The sequence below is a fragment of the Lissotriton vulgaris genome, chromosome 8 (assembly GCF_964263255.1).
Source record: "Lissotriton vulgaris chromosome 8, aLisVul1.2, whole genome shotgun sequence".
In the NCBI taxonomy this organism is placed as follows: Eukaryota; Metazoa; Chordata; class Amphibia; order Caudata; family Salamandridae; genus Lissotriton; species Lissotriton vulgaris.
This window is the reverse complement of record NC_141696.1, coordinates 943552800-943570253: the sequence shown is the minus strand read 5'-3', so window position 1 is coordinate 943570253 and position 17454 is coordinate 943552800.

Genomic DNA, 17454 nt, shown 5'->3' with positions numbered 1-17454 from the left:
GTTCCTGGAGTCAGTGTGCACCTGGAAGTGGAGGTGTTCGGCGGTGGAAAGGTTAGCGTCGGAGCTGGTCGTGATTTTGACGGTGTTTATATGGACGATGGCGATGCCTCCTCCTGTTTGGACGGGGCGGTCTTTACGGATGATCTTGTAATTGTCCGGGATGGCTATGGCGATGTCGGGTGTTGATGATGCATTCATCCATGTTTCAGTGAGGAAGGCGACGTCTGGTGATATAACGTCAAGTAGATTCCAGAGTTTGGTGGCGTGTCTGTGGACCGAGCGGGTGTTCAGCAGGATGCACTTCAGGTGGTTAGGGTCGGACCTTTGTTTGGGGTTAGTGATTGTGGTAAGGGTCTTGATGCTGGTGAATTTGCAGGAGTGGCATGCCAAGGGCCCATGAGTGCGTCCTGGGGCAGCTTCGAAGCATTGGGGAGTACGTCCGGGGTTAAGGGCTAGGAGGGTGGCTGCATCATACTTGATGCGGCCAGAGTGCGGTTTGTGGGGGCCAGGGGGTCTGGCGCTGGGCACGGTCCAGGCGCGGAAGGGCATAGACGGGCTTACCTTTGGCGCACCTTCGGCGCGACTGCTGCGCGTAGGTCCATCTGTCCTAAATGGAGAGAGGAGGGGCGGAGCGTGGGAGGGGCAGCTGGGAGGCGGGAGCGAGGTGGAGGGAGGGTCTGGGACAACAAACAAAATGGCAGCAACAATAACAAATGCTGCAAGGCCGGGCGAGATTGGGGCACAAAGCAGTTACAATAATGGAGCGCTATGGGGTGAATTTATGCAGCAGTGGCTTGTACATGCTCCTGGAGTATCTGGACCGGTGTTGAGCGTCGACGTTTCGACCCTGGTGCGCCCCAGTTGGTGGTCGCGGCGGGTCTTTATCAAGACAGGGGAGGGGACAGGCTGGAAAGAAAAAGGGCGGTAATTCAGAGAGGAGTTGGATTGGAAAACCGTCATTAATGACAAGCGTGAGCGGTGGTACTCACATGTGGAACAGGAAGGAGGAATCTCAGCCAGGTGGGTTTGCATGTACATGAACCCTATGTCTCCTTGAAGATGAAATAACACGCTGGCCACCCCAATTCCTTGTATATAATTTGTATATATGTGTTATTGTATTTGATGCAATGAGCACTTTATTCACCAACTGTCACATTCCTCACAATTGTTTTTAATGGTCTTATTATCATTTTTTGAAACCATTGGCATCATTGAATTAATTAATTAAGATGTATTTTGCTTTTTTATAAGTATAAAGCATTACTGGAAATCAACTTCCTTATATGTCCTTGTTTCAGAGAGCTTGTTTCAATGTGTATTGAGCACACTAAGTCTTTGTCAAAGTGATTGTCGTTACCCAACAGAACCACTTTTGTATTTAACCGTGTATGTAATAAGCCTGTGCTTGAGTGAGCTGGGCAAAACATGTCTAGGTTCGTTTTGATAAGAAGTCTGTTGAGAGCATTTCCATAGGCATTATGAATAAAATGAGGAACAGTCTTTTTGAAATAGTTTTATTGTTCGTTTTTAAAATGGAAATGGAGCACATGTCCACCATAGAACATCTACTCAATGATAACCTTTATCTGCCACCACGTCTCAAAAGACACAGGACAATCCCACCACTTCAGATTTCCTTTTTTGCATTCCTCCCACATCCCTACATGCCTGGCTTCCTAATTGCAAACGACCTCAGTAGGTTTTTCCATGAATCCAAATGTTGTCACTTTTTTTGGACACCCTCTCCATTAATATACATATTTTTCGGCCAGTATGCGCCAGTCCACATCTTTGTTTCACATTTTCACCTCGACTAACCACCTTTGTCTGATCTTTGGCTCTCTCTGTAATAACACATCTCTACAGATATCCAGCACTCCTGCACCGTTCTCCAGAATGGTGCTAATAAGAGATACCCCCAGACCCTATGCATGAAAGTCTCTACTTTCCCACACACCATTTGGATCAGTCTCCAGTTCTACTTCACTTTATTCGAGCCAAAACTCCTCTAGTGACGTATGCTCTATGAAGAATTTTCAGTTGCACTTGTCTAAAGCAGGTTCTTATTGACACCCCCGAAGTAACGCTAATCGCTTTTTCCCATTCTCCCTCTGAAGGGTTCCTGGTCATTCTCATAGTCCACCTTTATTTCAACCAGGGGGTCGGGTGAGTTATTTAAGATTTTTTTGTATATGATACAGTGACATCCACAAGCATGCAGCACAATGCCAGTGGCTGAACTTGAATACCGAAATAACGAAACTGCCAACATCAGTGTTTTTTATAAAGGCAACAGGATATGTAACAGTGCATGCAATAGTGCAAGAAAACACCAAAAATATACGTTGCTCAATTTAAATTTTGCAAAGATTTCATATTGATAGAGATCTGTGTTTGATTCGTACCTGGCAGGCTTCCCTGGCAGATGCGTGGTGTGTTGCTCCATGCCACGTTATTTTCTTCTTTGAATTCTGGAACTTATAGCTTATTTTTATAAAGGAATAAGCAAGACTACAAGTCCCAATATTCAAAGAATAAACGCAAACTGGAGCAGCACAATCATGCATGGACATAGGAAACTTAGCATGATTGAACTTTGATGTTATAAACTGTCAAGGACAAATCATTGAACAATGTCCCATGAAATTAATTTTAAGAAACAGAAACATCTGCAACAGACCTGATGGTGAAAATGTATATTGTAGGAATTCGAACTATAATGGCTGTAAGTGTTTACCAGGCTGATGTGGTCACAAAAAAGCCTTGTTGTTAAGCGAGGGGGGAGAGCCTAAAAAGAAAATTGTCAGTTTGACAATTGCTCTCAGGAACCTCTGCACTGAAACTCCAATATAGCACTCTGTGAAACTTCGGAGTTCTATGCAGAACATAACAAAGGCAAGCCGAAGTTTTTAATTGTGTTTAAAAAGTGTGTTTGCCAGCATCTACCTTCCTATCTTTTTCCCTTAAAGGGAGAATAATGCTGAAAATACTAATACTCCATATATCCGGGAAACATCCTTTACAACGCAACCATTACATTGCACTACACTTACAACGCAGTCATTACATCGCAACATCCTTTACAAAGGCTGTCACTACAATGCAGGCATTACAACGCTTGACACTACATCGCATGACACTACATTGCATGTCACTACAACGCAGGCATTACAACGCATACCATTAAAACGCATACCATAACAACTCATAGTACCCCTACACTATCCAAAACCTACCCTACTGTTAGCACCCCCTCGAGTTAGAATAGACATTTTTACCCCTACACTATCCTAAACTTACCCTACTGTTACACCCCCTGGAGTTAGAATAGTAATTTTTACCCTGCATTATCCAACACTTACCCTAGTGTTGCACCCCCTGGAGATAAAATAGCAATTGTTACCCCTATCCTATCCAATATCCAATACTTACCTTAAATGTGATATAATGGTATGCGGTGTAAAGGTATAATGCGCTGTAATGGAATGCGTTGTAAAGGTAGTTTCTAAAAATGCGATGTAGTGCCATGCGATGTAATGGAATGTGGTGTAAAGGATGTTACGATGTAAAAACTGCGTTGTAAAGGCATGTGTTGTACATTATGCGTTGTAATGTCATACATTCATATATCCACCTGCTGAAATAGTACCATGTGTTCCCATCCCTCAGTACTTCACATGTTATATTCTACAAACACAGTCCTCTCTCACTTCTATCTGTACAGTCTTTCTTTATGAAAAATGATGACCATAACCAGTGCTGAAAACAACACTACTACCTCACAGCTACTTGTCCTCCCTCATACTGAATCAAAGGCAAAGGCATATTCACTGCTGGGCTTCCCTCTCATAGCATGGCCTGCTGTGAATCCGTAGCTTTGTTAACCTGCTGGAGACACTGCTGTATATCAAATATTAAGATGAGGACAGTCTGTACTCTTAGAGGACGAATATCGAACAGTCACTGCTGCCATTGTTCAAGCAATTGATCATGAGTAATAAAGGTTCTCTTATTAAATTACAGAATCTGCAGCAATCGCATTGATTTTCCTTTCCTCAAAAGGTCAATTTCGATCTGATGTTCCTTTAGAATTGCAGATTTTATCCTGTGTTTTTTTACTATTATCATAAATCGACACAGTTGATTATATCAGTATTCAAACAAATATGCTGTCTGGAAATTCCATTTTTTTCTTTTGCAAACAACTGCACATAGCTGATTTTCTGTAAAATGAGCATACAGACATTGACAATATCCAGAAACACAAAGAGAACTACCATGTAAGGAGGAGTGTCAAATTAGCTGATGTAATATTTTCTACTACTGAATGTGCCTCTTGAGCTTATAGTGCAGCACTGAGTTCATATCGTTTCTAACTGTATAGGTTTATGACAAAGTTCTATTCTGTTGGGCTCCTTTATACTATTTGTGAGAAATTAGGTTGTTGGTTGATCTTGGGAGTGAGTCCTGGTCAAGCAATAGCCACAATCCCTTGCAGGGTGAACCACAGAATTTAAATAAATTGACGTGTTCTTAACTCTGGGTAGCTTGGCACAAAAAGCAATCAGGCTTAACTTAGAAGCAATTATGCAGCACACAAACAGTAACAAAGTGGAAACACAACACAAGAAAAATCCCAAACCAATTTAGAAAAGTAAAACACATTTTAGTAAATTATTTGACATTGAAACGACAAAATCCAATCAATGGAACCTGGATTATGATTTTTTTAACTTTTTTGTAAAAACTAGCGCCGAAAAGATCAAACTGCCAACTAAGGACATCTAGTCACGCGAGTTCGGATCAAACTTAAAAAATATGGCCAACCGTAATGGAGTGTACTTCAGGTACAAGAAATGGATTGGGCCAGGTCAGCACATACTATCGGACTTGAGAAACTGAGAAATATTTGAATGAGAAGCTAAAGTTCAGTGGCGCAAGACTGCAGGAGATCTCCGAGGCGGGAACTTCATTGTCAGATTGCCTTAGGTCAAAGCGGCAGTTAAGATAACTTATAAGTCAAAACTCTCCTGTGGGATGAGGCATTTGGCTGAATTTACAGAGAGTTACACAGGGTCCTATGCCCCATTATCAAAGGACCACTGATAAGAATTTGCTGTTGCAGAGAAGAATATAGCAGGGGAAACTGCAAAGTCAATCCAACCGGAGATGCACCTTGAGTGGCAACTTTAGCACCACAGCTAAGTGTCCCGGACTGGGGAGACAACTCTTGGGGGTTGCACAATTCACTGAGTCCAGGACCAGCTGCGGTATCAAGAAGGTGGGTGCAATTTAGGTCCCTGAGGCTCTGAACAGGAAGCCAGTAAACTATTTCTTGGAGTCACTCTTGAAGTCCTGGGTGCAAGTGAAGATGTAGGTCTCAACACCAGGGGTGGTGTTTGGGGATTGGTTCGAGGCAGGCTCCACACCGCAAAGCAGTACTTCCAGGTACAATAGAAGTCTGACAGAGTGCACAGCATTTCACATCGGTCCTCTAAGAGTCCTTCCGCAGGTCCAGTAGTAAACTGAATCATAGGTCTGAAGGTCCTATTTTTATACCCTAGTGGCCTTCTTCTTGAAAGTGGAAGAAGCTTCTAGAAATATTCTTTTGAGTGCATTGAATTTCCTTACCCCCTTGTATGGGTTCCCAGCTGATTGCAGTGACAATGTGGGGTTGTTAAGCCCATTGTGTGAAGGCAGAGCACAGGCTGTTCAGTTGTAAGTGGGGATGTGCTCAGCTCCGCCACCATCCTGTTAGCAGATAGCCCACTGAGCACACCTAATATCTATCTAGTATGATTTTCTGGGAGAAATTCACAAAGTCCAACTGTCAGCTACACCCAGTCATGTGACCCAAGACAGACTTCAGGCACAAAAGGGCTAAGAGCCAGAAAAAGCAAACTTTCTAAAACTGTTTTTTCAAATATGGCCTAGTTACTGGCTCCCATGAATTACAGTGTATTAAAGGTAATAAGGAATCCCCAATTTTATCCTATGGAAGAGGTAAGCCTCACAGCAATCATGAACTAATTTAGGAGTTTTCAACTACCAGGACACTTTGAACTTAAAGGTTCAGGTCCACCATTTTCATTCCACAGCCTCCTTCTCATTTGGCTACCTAGGGCTTACTTAAGGGTGTCTGATATTTAAAAAATAGGAGTTTAAGGCTTGGCAAGGGGGGTTTAAAACCAAGTTGACATGGCAGTTTTAAGTAGCATTCAGGCTGCAGTGGCAGGACTGAGACATGTTTTAAGGTGCAACTTTGTTGGTTGCATAATAAGTGCTAATACTTAGGAAGAAACCAAGTTACAACAAGCACCATCTGAGAAGTCAGGAATCAGTAATAATTCTGCATAACACATTGGTTATTTCACCACTTTTTCATCAGTTTCAGACACAAGTTCATGAGAAATAAATGGGCTTCAAAGTATGGATCCAAAACCGTACGTAGTATCTTCAAAAATCTTTATTTTAAGCACATTAAAAGTTCTCCAGCTTTGCACTGCCGACACGTGTTTCGCCCACACAGGGGCTTTTTCAAGGCAATCTCATTCAAGATGGACAGGTCAGATAGTCAGGAAGGTCTGATCGGTGTGTCGTAGCAGGAATCGTACGAAGGTGTTAAGAATCTTAGTAGGGAGGCGATAGTCACTTGGTGGAGATCAGTTCTAGTTTTCATGTAGTGTAGAATTCTGAAGACCTTGGTAAGTCTGTTTAGAAGTACGTGTAGGAGCCGGATCTCCACTGCTCAGTGACTATCGCCTCCCTACTAAGATTCTTAACACCTTCGTACGATTCCTGCTACGACGCACCTATCAGACCTTCCTGACTATCTGACCTGTCCATCTTGAATGAGATTGCCTTGAAAAAGCCCCTGTGTGGGCGAAACACGTGTCGGCAGTGCAAAGCTGGAGAACTTTTAATGTGCTTAAAATAAAGATTTTTGAAGATACTACGTACGGTTTTGGATCCATACTTTGAAGCCCATTTATTTCTCATGAACTTGTGTCTGAAACTGAGGAAAAAGTGGTGAAATAACCAATGTGTTATGCAGAATTATTACTGATTCCTGACTTCTCAGAGGGTGCTTTTTGTAACTTGGTTTCTTCCTAAGTATTGACACGGGCATTAAGTTGCTTTGTATCACACCCCCGGTGGTGGGTGTTCTACCAGGTTCTCAGTGCACCTCTATCCTTGATATTTCACACGTAACTTGATCAGTGAAAATAGTCGCTAACAGAAGGTGCGGACGTTTTCTCGTCTCGAGAAACGCTACCACCAACATTGTTGCATAATAAGTGCTGCAGGCCATGTGGGGACTTTTATTTTACAGGCCCTGGGTATGTTATACCACTCTACAAGTGACTTATAAGTAAATTAAAAATGTCAATCAGGTGTACATTATTAAAACATGTTTCAAAAAAAGCACAAAAACACTTTAGCATTGTTTAGCATTTATAACGTGTACAGAGTACTAGGATAAATAAAAACAACTTCAGCAAAAAGTGGTCAGGGAAAAAAGTCAAAAGTTTGGGGGTGACCCTGTAGAGAGGGCTAGTTCTGATACTATTAAAACCAACCAAAAAGCACTAATGATTGATGTTATTTAAGAGAAAAAGGGTCACCAAAGCTCCATTTCGCTTCGACAATGTCAAACAAGTATTAAATAATATTCAGTGCAAAAGTTTTTTAAGTTAGAAGATAATAGACCTACACCCAGATTCACTATGCATTTGTGAAGGAGCTTGCTCAAGGAACTGACGTGCTACATGACGCTACACAGTGAATCTGAAACATTGACAGGAGTGCAAATGCCAAATGGCATTCAGTTATGTAAATCCTAAAGATTTCACGCAATATCAAATCTAATAAATTAGCATGACTTGGCTTTGTTTGAAATGCTACCACCAAATGAAACCAGGAAAAAACAATGGACATGCAGAATATTGTGTAGCATTCCACAAACATAATTTGTGTAGTTTCTGCAATATTAGGAATTGTATGCAGTCTATCCTTGGGAGGAACACATTTGGAATCAAGGGTGTGTCTCAAGTATATATAGCCGGCATACTGCCTTTGCACCATTGGGTAACACTTCGACCCAGATTTCCCATACAACCACCCATGCTTTCTAATGCAAAACCTTATGCACAAAAATTACTAGACAGGTTTTTACATCAAACAATAATGCCATTTTAAGGCAGGTGTTTAAACGAAAAAATGCTTTTGAATCTCCTAACGCTTCCCATTGTCCATATATGCTGTAAGCTAGTTTAAGCAAAGTATTTTGTACTGGAAGGGAACCCCTATGCTAGACTCACGTGTACACCTTGCATTAGGGTTCAAAGGATTTTGCATGGTGCTTGGCAGTCTGATTGTGCACCAACACTAGGGAGAGGTGGGGGTGAGTGCCATACCTCTGTGGACACAGTGCTCTCCTTTTCTCTCTCTCCCTGTTACACAACACAGCACAGCTTTATTGTGTGCTACGCTGCAGTGTGTGTAACTTTTTGTAGATCTTGGGCTGCGTGCCATGCTAAAAGAAGCGTTTTTGCATATGCACTGTCAATTATATTATTGGCATGCACCCTTATGTACATATGACCCTGCCGAATTTTCTACCATTTCCTCAATTTAGTGCTGGCTGACTTTTACAATTTATATCTGGGCCCTAGAATGAATATATTTAAAACTGAGGGCAACAGATTGGAAGGTTAGTAGTGAAAGACCACACATCTCATGGAGCTACAAAAAGATGCAAGTAAATGATTGTGGACAGTTTTCCTTAATATCTGCAACAACTCACTACATGTTACAATCAACTACTAAATAAAATGTGTTTTATTGAGTCTATGTCTTAGATGACTTTTACATCTTCTTTGATTAATGGGTCAATCTGTTCTTATCACAAAGCTAAGTTTGTGACTGGAGCCCACTATTTGATGCCTGCCAGGAGGGCATGCAAAGGTATTCCCACTAGCCAAAAATGTAGAAATCATCACCACGAGTGCAGAGAGATGCGCAGTAATAAATCTCAAGAGTGGTTTGCTTTGAAATTTGGGAACACCCACAAATATGAATATAAATGGTTACTGGGAATTTTTCTGAATTCCAAAAAAAGGAATGTACATGTAGAAGGAGAGCTAAATCGTTCCCTGCAAATTTTACATTTTAGTTTGTGAATGTGGCTCTCAATGTTTTGTTTTTCTAGACAGCTCTCGGCTGCCTTTTTGGCTAGGTGTGCACTATATAAATACTATCTATATACAAAGAGTGCTGAATTTGAGGCAGGTGGCTGCAGGTGGGGCCCACCCACACTTATTTGTGGAAACCTGCACTTATTTTTCATATATAAGATTTTAACCCAGAAGAAGAGAGAGAAAAAAACACAAAACGGGTAAAGATAAATGAAAGAAAAAGACAGAAAAACAGTGACAAATTGAAAAAACATGAATGACGAAAAAGAACCTGCAGGAGACAAATAATGGGGCAGGGATGTCTTATGATGCATAAAAAATGCATTAGGTTGAATCGAGACTAGGGGCCCAATTCACAGAACTAACTTAAGGCAAAATCCTAAACTTACTACCATTTTGGTATTCACAGAAGGTACTTACTCTCTTTTATATTGCCAGAAGGCACTTACTTATTTCGGTATTCACAGAAGTTAGGAGTCCTAACTTTAGAACTCCTAAATGCCTTCCGTGAATACCGAAAGTCTTAAAGTTAGGATTTTTCTCAATTTAGGAGTAGTAAAGGTAAGCCTCCTAACTTTACTACTCCTAAACTGAGAAATATCCTAACTTTAAGACTTTCGGTATTCACAGAAGGCATTTAGAAGTCCTAAAGTTAGGACTCCTAACTTCTGTGAATACCGAAATGACTAAGTGCCTTCTGTGAATACCAAAATCAGTAAGCAGCTTTTCTGAATACTAAAATGGTAGTATATTTAGGATTTTGTTTTAAGTTAGTTCTGTGAATCAGGCCCTAGCATTCTCGGTATTCACCACCACGATCTTCTGCAGTGCTGGCGGCAACTTCTGAGCAAAAGCTTGGGCCCTGGCACTTATCATTTTGCAGATTAAGAACTGCATACATGCATACACACGATCATAATTAGAAGACACATTGTCTCCCTTTGAAATCTGCTTTCCATCAAATAAAAGTAATGTATTGCCATTTAGAATTTGATATTTCCAATCATTCACCACATGTTTAAGATGCCACCTTGCGGTCAGTGATATCATATCATAAGAACACTCAAGTTTTTTGAAGGCTGTTGTTAAATCAAGTAGTAATTACAGCTAGTTATTACATGAAAAAGTCAGAGCAAGCAGGCTGTGAAGAAACTAACCCCATAGTTGAAGCACTAAGCTATATCTGAGACTACCATGGGCAGACAAACTTGACATGTAATATTTAACTACCCTAGAACAATGGGGTGTATGTCAGTGTTGAAGTGAACAACCTAGCCCACTTGGCACGTTGAATACGTTGCTTACCTATACAACCAATCTAAAAAGAAGCGTTACAATGACCACAACATGCCCACACTATGAATGTTGCCTGGATTGCCTCACTCATTTTTTGGTCCTGTGCTAAGCATCCCACCTTACTAGAGGACAATCGGGGATGAATAATGATGCCATTTTCGGTCATAGAGCCATGCGCATGTTTTATACACCTACAGGTGGTAAAGTGAATGTCTTTGATCCATTAGAGCAGCTACTGAGTCATCGGCCCTACTGCAATGAAGGAAGTGCCCCCCACCCACACCTCCATACCCCAGCTGCTGTTTGAATTTAAAAAGTGAACAATAATCAGGATTAAATCGGCCCATCACCCCTATTAAGCCCCCCCTCACCCCCCCCCCACCGTTGTGTGTGGCAGCCCGGGCTGGGACAGCTTCCGGGGCACACACACAGCATCACCTGAGTACTTCACAGGTCTTTAAAAGACTATTTGCTTGTAAATTAGGCTTTGTTTTTTTACCCCTCTTGAGCCCCTGCATCTCCACTCTAACTATTGCTGGAAGAGTCAGCCCCCACCCCCCATTTTTTCTTAGACCCCTCCCCCTGAAATTTGGCTCTAGTTGCGCCCCTGATCCAGTTTACACTATGCAGGCGCATTAACCGCATCGCTGTGGTGGTTATTTTCGCGCTACGCAGCTTTTTTCTAAATGACGAGCCCAGCTGGTCATCAGCACACGCCCCCCGTGGCTGATGACGAGCTGAGCTCGTCATCAGCATTGAAGGGGTTAAATAAGCTTTGAGTTGCACCAGAAAATACCATCATGATACTGCCCAGACTTTATTTAAGGACTCAGCTTTGAGACTTACCAAGCCTATGAGAATCTACCTTTTGGGTCAAGAAAAGGAAAAAAACACGGTGGCACACTACATAAGAATGGTTGGTCATTATGGGAAAAAACTGAACTCAACAAATAGTACTTGGATTGAATCCGTTATCCATAGATTTTGAAATACTTCATAACAAAATGATCAAAGAGATGTCAAATTAAAGTTGCATAACATTTAATCATAGGACGACATAAGACTCTTGAGACGTTTGCCCTTTATTTCGTTAAGCTACCTTTTATCAATTTCAGTTTTTGTTGCTTTCTTTTTGTTACTGGTCTTGATTATTTTTCATTTTCAAGATGCGCTTGAAGTAACGAAAATATGTTTTTTTTTCGTTCAAGGTCTGCAGGCCCAAGCAGTAGATACAAAACAGAAAGAGAGAGCACAGAGGCAAGCCGAAATCTCATCCACTTCACAAAAGATGTGATGATTATGCATTGTATATTGTCCGTATAAGTAAACACTCTCTGCAGAACTTGTTCTATTCATGTCTAGAGAGATTGTTTAACATGAGCGGAGAAGTGTTGAGACGGGTTTTGATGCATTTTTTTCCTTCTACAGCATTCAAAATCTCTGCGAATGAGAATTCAAAAACATGGCGCTTCCGCGAATTATACCATTGGAACTATTCGCATTACATTATGTCAATCAAAGTCCGTAAGGCAGGTTCATAGACATGAAATATTTATTTTTCCATATCTCAACTGGAAGTTTGCTTTACTTTCAAACTTCTTGAAGCTCATTCTTGAAATCTACCAAGATTTAAATGTATTTCTCCAGCAATAAATGATATTGAGTTTTATTGTTTATTGCAATGTTGTAGTTCTTATGGAAGGGTCTTTATACATAGGAGTTTTAAGAGTATTAAGTGTTACTTGAATTTTGTAAATCTTATGAGAACGCTCTTATTAATGACTTTTTTACTTTTGAGCTACATATCTATTGGGATTTTGCAACTTAATGCCACAACAATTTTCTTTATGTCAGCATAACAATAAATCATAAAGAACAAAGGGGCATATTACCAACAACTAGCGATAATTATCGCTATGTTGGCTTAGCGGCAATATTTTTATCGCCGAGCTGTGGCGATTTTTATCGCTTAGGAACCTTGCTATTATCAAGGTTTATCTCCTAAGCGATAAAAATCGGCCGAAATGCATGAATATCGCTGAAAAGTCAGCGATATTCATGCATTACCGAGCTAATGCTCTTAGCCATGTTATCCACCTACCACTAAATAACATGGCTAAGAACTGCTCAGGGGCAGGGGTTAGCTTTTGGAGATATTCACGCTTAGCGCAAATATCTCCAAAAGTTGGTAATAGGAGATACCAATGTTAGCGACTGTTTCCAGTCGCTAACATCTTGGCACGCCTACTTTGCATGTCGTTAGTGATAAATTTCACTGACATGCAAAGCGGGGCCCAAGATGGTCGCTATCTCCTACTAGCTGTCGCTAACTGGTGTTAGCGACAGCTAGGTAATAGGGAGATCATTTTATCTCTGCTTTCTTGGCTTTTAAAGCCAAAAAAGCGGAGATAAACCCCCTTGATAATATGCCCCAAGATTATTATGAATGTCCACATAATAAAGAGATGTACTTGAGGGAGGAATAATATCAAATGAAAAATACGAAAAGTATCTAAGAATCTTAAAAATAGCAAACACTAAAAAAATATACATTGATCCGAAAACAGAGTTTAATATCAACCCCTGGTCCAATGAATGAGTGAATTATTGACCTCTTATTGTATTAAGTTGCTAACGATAATTTTAACGGAGAATAATATGTGCTTGCATGTTTGAAGAAATCCTATCTGGCCTACCTATTCATGAATTGAGTTTTACTCAGTATTACAAATTATTTCTAAGATTTAAAAACTCAGAACTTTTTAATGTGGCTGCCCTGGATGGAGTTGTTTTCAATTTCTGGGTTCGACAACATGGTCCTCCGCATGGTGGCAAACAAGAGATGGTATATAAGTAAGCCTTAAGATGGAGACTCCATGCTACTTGAGCATGTGCTCACGGAGTGACAAGGGGAATGCTGGAGTGCATGGGTACTGTTCTGGGGATTGTAGCAGTGAATGGATTAGTGCCTAGGTCATTGCATGAAGAGTGCACAGGGAGTGACAGGAAGATTGCCGGACTGCATGAGTAGTGCTCTTGGGATTGTAGCACTGGATGAGTTAGTGCCTCGGCCATTGCATGAGTACATGGTTAGTAACTGGATGATTAGAGTGCTGCAAGGAGAGTGCATGGTGAGTTTGTAAGTACACATGTACTCATGCAATGGCCCAGGCACTAATACATTCACTGCTACAGTCGCTGGAGCAGTACCTATGACTCCTACATTCCCCCTGTCACTCCGTGAGCACTCTTCCAATCATCTTGTCAGCACCGTGTACTCACCCAATCACTGCTCCAATACCCTAGCACTTATAAATTATCCATGTACTCTCTTTGCAGTACTCTAATCATCCAATCGCTAACCATGTACTTATGGAATGACCCAGGCACTAACCGATTTAGTGCTACTTAAAATGTGCCACGGAGCGCATTTGCACACTTGTCACATTAGGTCCCAACCCCTCACTTCACCACTGTGCAAACAGGCCCACTGGCGTGTTGTAAGTTGAGGATTAAGTCCCCTTGAATCCTGAGGGTCCCTTGGGTCCAACTAGCCCACCAGGTACCTCCAGTAAGCGCCACAGAGCTGTGCTGCAGAGAGGTATGAAAAGAGGCATGGCCTTGGACCTTGGACCACCTCTCTGCACAGCAGCTCTGTGGCGCTTACTGGAGGTACCTGGTGGGCTAATTGGCTCCCTGGGACGTCGCTTTTAATGGGAGATTACCTGCACATTTCAGGAGCAGGTACTTGGGCTGCTATATTTCCATTTTAAGCACCACAGGAACCATGACGGGGGCAGCCAACCCATCCCATGTGCCATTGTATAACAATCCAATGACCCCGAGCCCAGAGCCTGGTTTTGAGAGACACCTCCCAAGTGTGTTAGCTGTGAATCTACACAACTCCGACTGAGAAGGGCTTTATGCTCCCCATCCCTGCCCCTCATGCCAGTGCTGCAGCTTCATCCCTCCTCAGCGGGTAAAAATGACTCCGTTCCCTGCAATACACCAAGTGCCCGGAGGGCCTCCAGTCAGCGCAAATGAGGGACTGCCACCATTAGCATCAGAATCACAAACTCAATTTTCTGCATGTAAAGCTATTGTGTAGAAAATCAACTCCTCGGGTCCCCAGGGTTTCGACCTCTGGCAACGTGAACGGAGTCTATTTATCTCCAAACCATGCGCAGATTAGGGTGATTACAACGCAACTAAATATGTATCAATCCCCCTCCCGACTCCAGGTACCAGTCCGCTAGTGCGTGGGGTACTGTGCGATGGGCCAGCCGCAACCGGCGCCCCCACCACACAATTCAACCTTCCCTCGGCTGCAAACCTGGGCTTATCTACAAGTGAAACAAAGACGCTATTGTCAAATTAGAGAGAAATAAAAGGCCACCCCATGCTAGGTTACAGTCAACTGGGGTACACTGGTGGTTAATTGTGTGCCAGGCTCGGAGAACAGAGTGTCCGACTCATAATAAGGACTTGTTAGGAGACCCTACAAAGGCTGCGTTTCACAACATAATATCCCAGGCCAGGGCAATGCGCTGTCCCTCTCCCGGCCCGCCCCTGGTGCGGTCTGTGCTCCCAGCCTACAGGGTGTGGAACACCAGCATTCTGTTCGGAAATACGCATTATTGTCTAAAGCAGAGTGTATGTAAAAAGTAAAGTATCATTATGACGTTTGTCACCCGGAGCTCATGAGGCAGGAGCAGTGGTGAGAATCCGTAGGCGAAGAGTTAATCCACCATATTCCCTTCCCCTCAAACGAGTACCTGCACCTTCAAGTAGAAGCACTCTATAAATACTATCTTTATTATTTGGAGTTCTAACCCCAACTGCTGCTGTTGGTGGCAGTTAGATAGATTTTCACTCGATGTGAGGCACAAGATGGCTGCCGTCACTTCCTGGTTTGAAGTGTTGGCAGCCAATTAGAGCCAAGCTTGTGCTCAGGGGTTAGGCTCCGCCCAGATATCAAAACTTTTTATTTTTTTAATATCTCAGGAAATACTGAACGGAATACACCCTTTACCAAAAAGGACTCTTTCTGAACCAAGGGCTACCTTTTTGCCAAATTTGGTGTATTTCGTTCAGCAGTTCCGGCTGCGGCCATGTCTAAAGTTTCCTATGGAAAATAACATCGGGGAAACATGTTTTGGGACCCCCCTTTTTTCTTGGCCCCCGCTTGGAAAATCACCCCGAAACTTTCAATACAGGAGCTGATTGAAGCTGATCCCTAGTTTCGAAAATTTTGTGAAGATTCGTCTAGTGGCGCCAAAGTTATTGGGAAAACAAAAAACTATTTTCCTATGGATACTAGGTCCTTACTATAACTAGCGGTCGCCAGTAGGTAGTTATAGTTAGGATCTACTTTCCATAGGAAATCCGCAACATTCTATTGGGAATAACTTTGGCACCGGTGGACTAATCTTCGCGAATTTCTCAAAGTTCGTAGCCCACTCCGCTCCGCTCCTTCCCTGAAAATGTGGGGGGGATTCGTCAAGCAGGGGCAGAGATAAAAGGGGGGTCCCAAAACGTGTTTTCCCCATGGTAATTTCCATAGGGCGGTCAAACTCACTTTTAGCCCGAACGGCTGAATGGATTTCCACCAAACTTGGCAAAATTGTAGGGACTGGTACCCCGATGTGCCTTTGCTATGTCGCAAGATATATGCTCCAGTGGTTTTTACGAAAATTAACTTTGAAAAAATATATATTGGGCTACATTGGGCTATATATATGTTAGAGCCCAAATGTAGCCCAATGTAGCCCAAAGATGGCCACCAGAGACAAAAAAAACAAATGTAGCCCAAATATCAGCCAGATGTAGCCCAACAATTTGCTATTAAAAAACCTATGAAATTCACTGAAAAAACCATAGGTTTCACACACGTTATAGTTAGGAATTAGCATTTAAAAAACCTTTGAAATTCACTGAAAAAACCATAGGTTTCACACACGTTATAGTTAGGAATTAGCATTTAAAAAACCTTTGAAATTCACTGAAAAGCCCAAAGGTTTCACACTAGTTATAGTTAGGAATTAGCATTTAAAAAACCTATTAAATTCACTGAAAAAACCATAGGTTTCACACCAGTTATAGTTAGCTGGAAATTTTACTGACATAAAACCATTGAAATTCCCACGTTATAGTTAGTTGGACTCACTATAACTTGCGCGCCTGCAATGCACTGCTGATGACGTCACATATTACATCACTTATGACATGGTCAGTGACATCACTCATGACATCACTGATGACACCATCCTTGTGACAGAGTGACAGACCTCCTTTCAATGTAATGTAACCATTGAAACACATATTCAAAAATAGAAACAAAAATTTTCAAAAAAATAGAGATACCCATACCAGTTTCAACAACCAATTCAGTAATACCACCATCTATATACACATCCACTCATTCACCAACAGTTCTATATAGTCACTCATACATATATTCACTCATCATATGTAGTGAAACACCTATACATCCTGTTACACACTGACAGTCATCCAAAAGTTACTCACACACATAATCACACATGCAAATAAACTATTGATCATCCATTTATTTGCATATACAGCTATACACACACTACCACCTTACTTCTAAGGAAACTTATACATACTTACTCTCTTAAACAACCACTTATAGAAACACATACTTATTTAAACAGGATCTCTTACAATCTCTCACACTCACATATACTCACTTATATACATCAATACTCACATATACTACATTAAAACATATGTGGTTACTCATTAAGACACTAGTGAGACAGTCATTCACTCACTAACACACACATATACACACTCATCCACCCATACAGTCCTGCACATATGCTGTCTTCAAAACACATACAAACAGTGAGTCAGTCATTGATGCATCTATGTGCTAAGTAATACCCCCACCAAACCATACAGACACTCATACTGATACTAAAAAATATAAAAC